The sequence below is a fragment of the Micrasema longulum genome, unplaced genomic scaffold (genome assembly GCF_059751315.1).
Source record: "Micrasema longulum isolate JH-2025_06_02 unplaced genomic scaffold, ASM5975131v1 h1tg000958l, whole genome shotgun sequence".
NCBI classification, from domain to species: Eukaryota; Metazoa; Arthropoda; class Insecta; order Trichoptera; family Brachycentridae; genus Micrasema; species Micrasema longulum.
Window position 1 is genome coordinate 303142 of NW_028278149.1, and position 7400 is coordinate 310541.

The following is a 7400-nucleotide window of genomic DNA, read 5'->3' on the forward strand; positions in this document are numbered from 1 at the left end:
CATAAGTGTTGGGACTAAAACTCCGTTGTGCATTGCCAGTAGCTTCGATTGACATATTTTTATTAGAAATTACTGTGCTTAGTGCTCCGTTCATTTTGTTGCCCGCATTCACTCTTCTTTCAACATCTTTTTCTACTCTTCCATCTCTTAAGAACATGCTTCCCAGATACACAAATTCTTCTGCTTGCTCGAGACATTCGTTGTTCACATTTATTATGCAGTCAGTAACCTCACTATCCCTTTCAAATACCATCACTTTTGACTTACTTTCGTTCGTCGCCAATTTGCTCTCCAGGCATACATCATCCATTCTAGAGACTATTTGCTGCACATCCTCCTTGCTGCTTGCTAACAGAACTGCATCATCAGCATACAACAAGCAGCTTACTGTAAAATGATCTATTTTTGCTCGAATACCCATACATTCTACCTCTTCCATACAGTTGTCCATGCATAGATTAAACAACCATGGTGACATTACACATCCCTGTTTCACGTCTTTTGAGATCGCAAACCAAGATGTAAATCCCCCATTAACTCTTATACACGCTGAACTCTCCTCATAGAGAGACAATACTGCACGTTATATATGTATGTGTGTATATATATGTATATATGTATGTATTCATATATTTAACTTTATTTTTACATTCAATGTAAACTGTACTTTTTTCTTTTCTTCTCTTTTGGGCCATAACTGCTTTTCTATTTCTTCAATATTATTTTTATGTAGAGGAAAAATATTCGAAAACCATATTTGCCGCAGCAAATCGGTCTCTTAGAACAGGCATTTGCCCATATAGGAACCGATTGCAACATTAGGCATACTAATATTTCTGGCTTGCCGACCCTTCATATACTGAGCCTACTCCTAGTGCAAGCAGAATTTGCCAGAGTGTTTTTTGTGCCATTTTTGTAACAATGTATGTATAAACTAATAAATAAATAAATAAAATAAATGCCATAAATGATTAGAAATCATTACAATATTTGAGTTTGTCCAAATGTTCGTAGACAAAAGACTGGATTTCACCCCCTCGGAAGTCATTAAGAAAAAACTTAAAACCCACTTGTTCTCTAAATCATTTGAATAAATCCGTAGCACGTGACATCAAAATAAATTATTTTAATTAAATTACAAATTTAAAAGCTTCAATTAAATTAACTTAACAATAGAATCACCATGTAAAGTGCCCTTGAGGTATTTTATTACGAAAATGGCGCTATATAAGTTATCCATAATTAATTAATTAATTAATTAACAAATCACAACAGGGATGGAGAATACCTTAAATAAGGGAATATGGAAGTCTAGGCATCTACAGGGCTCATGACCTGTCATTGGCTGGTTTAAGTGGCCACTTAACACACTGTGTAACATTCATCATTTTGCCCATGTTTGAACATGAATATTTCTTCAATTCTTCCATCTGTTGATTTTAGTGAAGTTGAAGAGCTGAAACCTTTTTTATTGTCGCGAAGAGATGCATCTGACTGAATTATTTGAGGCGTTGCCTAGTATGTGAAATTTTCACTTCACAAAAATCAACAGAAGGAAGAATTGAAGAAATATGGATGTTCAAACATAGGCAAAATGGTGAATGTTACGCAGTGTGCAAAATGGCCACTTAAACCACCCAATGACAGGTCATAAGCCCTGTAAATGCGTAGACTTCCATATTCCCTTATTTAAGGTATTCTCCATCCCTGTTGTGATTAGAAATCACTTAGAGAAAGTAGATTCTTTAGGCTCTTGTTGAACATTTGACGTTTGGATTTGCATCCGTCTGCCTCTGAGGTACAGATATTGTAGTTTAATCAATCATTAAAACCAATATTTCATGTCCTCATGGAACCCAGGAGAGCAGCCAACGAGTCAAAAACATTCGTCCAGGGTTCTGGTTCCATTTCACCCACAGAACTGTATTCTTCTTCCGCCAGGACACAGTAAAGTCGATTACTACAGCTTAAAAACTATGAATTTAATTACAAGACAAAAATACAATTTTTACCAATATTATAGGATAAGTATTGTAAAATATATTAAATTATTTAAGGTAAGTGCTATTTATGATTAATTAATGTTTAAATGAAAAATGTGCTAGAGAAAAGAATCAAATTGTGGCCTTTCGAATCTCGGATTGGCAATTTGTATTCGTCGACCCACCACGAGACCGCAATATAGTTTCTTACCAAATGTGACATTGTAGCACTTCTTGCCTCGTATAAGTGATTATAATATTCATCTGACCTCCCCTGATTTGTGTTTTTTCTTGTTTGATTCAATTTTAGTTGAATTAAAGTCAATTGAAAATTCTTCAATTAAAGTTGAGGTCAAGAATTTTATCACATTTTCAAATAACTCTCTTGCCTAATATGACACAGCTTTTTGACCTCATTGGAATTTGCCTGAATTTCAATTACTTTATTTTTCCATACAATAATTATTAGACCTTGTTGGAATTCTGACACTGCTTTGCCTAACTTTCAATCGCTGCATTTTTCTATAAAATAATTATTTGACCTCCTTGGAATTCCAAAACTACCATGCCTAATTGCGTTTTTCTATTCAAAAATTATTTGACCTCGTCTGAATTCTCACACTACTTTGCTTAACTTTCAATCACTGCATTTTTCAATACAATAATTATTTGACCTCCTTGGAATTCCAAAACTACTTTGCTTAACTTTCAATCACTGCATTTTTCAATACAATAATTATTTGACCTCCTTGGGATTCAAAAACTACTTTGCCTAATTGCGTTTTTCTATGCAACAATTATTTTGACCTTGTTGGAATTCTGACACTACTTTACCTAACTTTCAATCACTGCATTTTTATATATAATAATTATTTGACCTTGTTGGAATTCTGAACCTACTTAGCCTAACTTTCAATCACTGCATTTTTCTATACAATAATTATTTGACCTCGTCGGAATTCTCACACTGCTTTGCTTAACTTTCAATCACTGCATTTTTCTATACAATAATTGTTTGACCTCCTTGGAATTCTAAAACTAAGTAGTTTGTCTAATTGCGTTTTTCTATACAAAAAATATTTTGACCTCGTTGGAATTCTGACAGAGCTTTGTCTAATTTTTGTTTTCTTAATTTTACCATTCATTTTTACATGTAAAAACCCTCCCTTGAAACATGTACAAAATTAATAAAGAAAAATCCCATTTTTTTCCTTGTATATAAATAGCATATAAGTCTTTGATGCTTCCTACAATGCTAAATGTTATATTGAAGAATATTCCTATTTTTACGCATTTATTTACAAATAAAATAAGTTAGATTTAAATATTATTTACAAATATAATTGTATCCCCTTTGATATTATGTTGAGATAATTTGTATATGTAAACTTGCCAATTGTATAAAATAAATATACTTTTTTTTAAAATGAAGTTTGTTTTATTTTTATGATTTTTATTGAATATTGTGTAGAGTTAAAACTGTGGCACAAACATATACAGATGAAAGAATTGAAGGCATATAGATGTTCAAATATGGGCAGAATGGTGAATGTTTTTTTTTATATGGGAGTTGCATTATTTTTTACCTTGCTTATTAAAATATACAATTTTATATTTCAAAAAGAGGATTTTTCTGCTATTATATTACATTATTTTAGCTAAACTGTTGGGATCAGGAGGAATATTCTAATGTGGGCCAATCAGGAACGTTTCAGCATTAAATTTGCTCATGTGGAGAGCAAACCACTTAAAACTCTTCAGGAGAAGCCGGCCTGTTGGCAGCAGTCAACGGGCCTGCCGTTCCACTAAGAGTGTTTGGCATTTTGTTCCGTAGATGTAGATGCCTAGACTTCTATATTACCTTCTCTAAAATGTTCTTCATCTCTGTGGCAATATGTTATTGTTGATTTGGGTTTAAAATACTGCTAGGTTAAAGTTTGTTTGTTTGTAATTTACGAAACAAAAAACTATTTCAATTTGACAAAATATAATTTTATGGCCTTTGCAAATGGGAAATTTAGTTTACTATAGATCAAAGTCACAAACTACCTACCTTTTCAAATAATATATAATAATATTTGCAATCTTACTATCTAGAGGGGTCATTCTAAATCGGTGTATAATAGAAAATTGTCGTAGAGGGGTTTGACCTCAAACCTCTGATACAAATACTGCGAAATACCACAAACTCATAACACGGTCGTAATTTAATGAATCCATAAGATTTATAGACTTTAAGCGGGTTTCAGAGCCAGACCGCGAAACTCCACAGGAACATTTCTCATGGTAAACTTTTTAAAAAATCCATTTTTTTTTTCCCGAAAACTAGTTTCTTTAAATACAAAAAAAATAATATGAAATCTGAAAATGGAGACAATCCTTAATGTTTTGGACTAGCGTTCTTCCGCAAACCTCTAAGCCGCTGCCCAAATTGTCGTCTGGTGCATATCGCTTTTTCGGTCAAAAATGTTTTCTCAAACTAATTTTTTTTTTTTAAATGTGATTTTAAAAAAAATCACTATGTTGTTTTTAAAGTACGTTGCAAAAAATGTTCCTCTGAAAAAACTTCCAAAATACTGATTTCCTAGTGCGGATATCCAATTGCTGACAGTCAGGGAAATAGTAAATGCCCTCAATTCCCCACTCGGAACAAGAGAAAACAATTGGGGCGGCTAATTTAAAGGCCGTAAAACCCTTCAAGCAGTCAGTAATAGTCAGTAGCAGTCAGTAGTTGAGTAGATTAGATCAGTTCAATTCAGTTATCGCCGTTACTCTCGCATTACATTATTCAACATGAAATAAATACACATCGAAGTAGAACATTGTTTTCTTCGGGCACTTCCATCTGGGGTAGGAACTCCCTGCACCAACGAGCATAAATCCTACCAATTTATTAAAATTCAAAACAGACTTGCTTCCAAACCTGAAAAAAATCTATGGGATTTTGCGTAAAATGGAGGAAGGTCAAAGGGAAATCAATTAAAACAATTCTCAATAATGAAGAAATAAATAAAATCAAATGTTTAATAATATACAAGTAATATTTACACTTCTTAAAACAATGTTAACATAGTACGGCTTAATACAATTTACATCTTTACACACTAAATGGAATAGTTAGGTACGGATACAATTGTTATTAACCATCGACCTATTAATACCATTGACGCTATATAGAGTAAATTGTTGAAAAAAGTGGTGAAGGTACACGAAAATCCGATGGCTGGATGGAGCGCAGCCGAACGTGGATGCTATTAGCATCAGGGACAGAAGGAGTACACGCCGGGATAGAGGGAGATAGCGACAAATGTCGGAGAGGGCCGAGTCCCATAATGGGCTATAGAGCCAATGATGATGATGAGGATTCCTATCAGTGCACCCCTGTGAGTAAGAAGAGCTTCGCTACTGTTCCGCTAGGTGTATATTTGACAATTTATAAGAAAAAATATTAAAGTATTGTTTACATGTAGACAAAACAACACACAAGACAATATTGTCTTGTCCTAGCTCTGTGAACACCGTTGACCGCGCAGGACAGAACGTCGGGACAATACGAAAATTCGGCTGCAGTTCGGACGAACAAAATAATAAAAATGCGGGGAGGTGGTAGTCGAGTAAATCGCAATAGTAATAAGGTCCTGTCCGTACGCATTCAACATCATCAACATACCCTTTCCGCACCTTATGGCGCATAGGGGACTGTATTGGTACACCAATCGCAGCGTATCTTGATAATTTTTGTTACATGAAGGTAAATGATCAGTCTTACGCTTCAGGTGCCAGTTATTTTAGTGTAAAAACGCCTTATTAAATAAATATTTCCTGTCAACAATGTCGGGAATCGAACCAGAGACCTCTTTGTTGGTAGGCAAATGCGCTGACCACTACACCACGAGGCCGCGTTCGCACAAGGCAATGCGGCCGCGCACGGTGCGGGGGTTATCATTGCTTCGCAGAGATAGCCTGCCTGTCGTCTATCTCTGTGATAACGTCTCTGAACAGTTTTGTTGAGTCCTGGGTTACAACAATATTGTATTATCCACGTATAAACGGCATTTGTTGATCACTAAAGCTAGGGTTTCCTAGGACAGCGGTGCCCGTATTTTAACGGCCGTAGTGAACGGTGATGCAGTGGACAGCCGTCGTAACGGTGACTAGAGTGTGGTTTTCTAGGAAAACGGTGTCATCAACACCATTTAACACCGTTTTCCTAAGAAACCACTCTCTAGTCGACGTTACGACGGCTGTCCACTGCATCACCGTTCACTACGGCCGTTAAAATACGGGCACCGCTGTCCTAGGAAACCCTAGCTTTATAAACAAATACTTGCCAATGAAAAGTTACACCATTTTTTTTTTACAATGTTTATCTGAACGGTTTCTACACGCTTTCACGACACAAGCAGCCATTTTGGTTTAGATTCTTAAAGTCCAGCTCATGACACGCCCGGCTGGCGGTTAAAGAATGACTAAATTCGCGTTGGGCATGAGTTAAGTGTCATAATTTTTTAATGTGCCTATGTGTATTGATAGGTCGATGTTATTAACTATTAATTGTATCCGTGTCAACAAAAAGCTAACCTAATTATAATTCGGAAATTCAAAATAACATTATCTTACATAAAATATAGGTCTGGCGGGTTTTGTACAGATAAAATAGCTGTCACAAGTAAAAGGGTGTCAATTTGTGAAATGTTTTTTGAAAACTTTTGACTAGAGTGTAGATTTGTCATTTATAGGTTATGTACAACTTTTAAAAATGAATTAAACATCGGAAAATATCTCAACAAAGCTGGAGAACCTTCAGATACGAGAATATCATGAAAGTCTAGATCTTTACAGGACGTACGATCCGCATTTTTTATATTTTTTTAAAAGTCTTACTGTTTATAGTAACGACGCTGTAGATAGGACTTACTGGGGTAGTAAAATTTCGTGGTTGCGAGCCTGGAAAAGCCACAATTGTTGATGAAACACGCAGCGGATGTCCGTTCACTGCCGGAGACGATAAACATTGCAAACTCGTCGATTAAAATACTCGAAAGCGTATCGCAAACCATATTGGAATATCCAAGGAACGTGTCGGCTTCATTAATATTGCAACATGACAACGCTCGTCCGCACACCTCGCGCGCAACTGAAGAGGCTCTGTGAAACTTTATTTAAATACAATCTAATTTTATTTAAATGCATTTATTTACACCTGAAACTTGTATCTTTTTTAGAATTTGAACCTGCAGATTGCCAGGGCGGTATCTTCACCCGATCTTATCTCCTGGTGTATTGACCTCTTATTCCCGCATTCATAGTTTATTTCAATAAGTCCCTTTAAAAACGATAGATAGAGGTGTCACTGTATTTTGAACCTTTGTAGAAAATTTATTTAACGTCTACGGAAAAAAAAAAAAAATACCATAA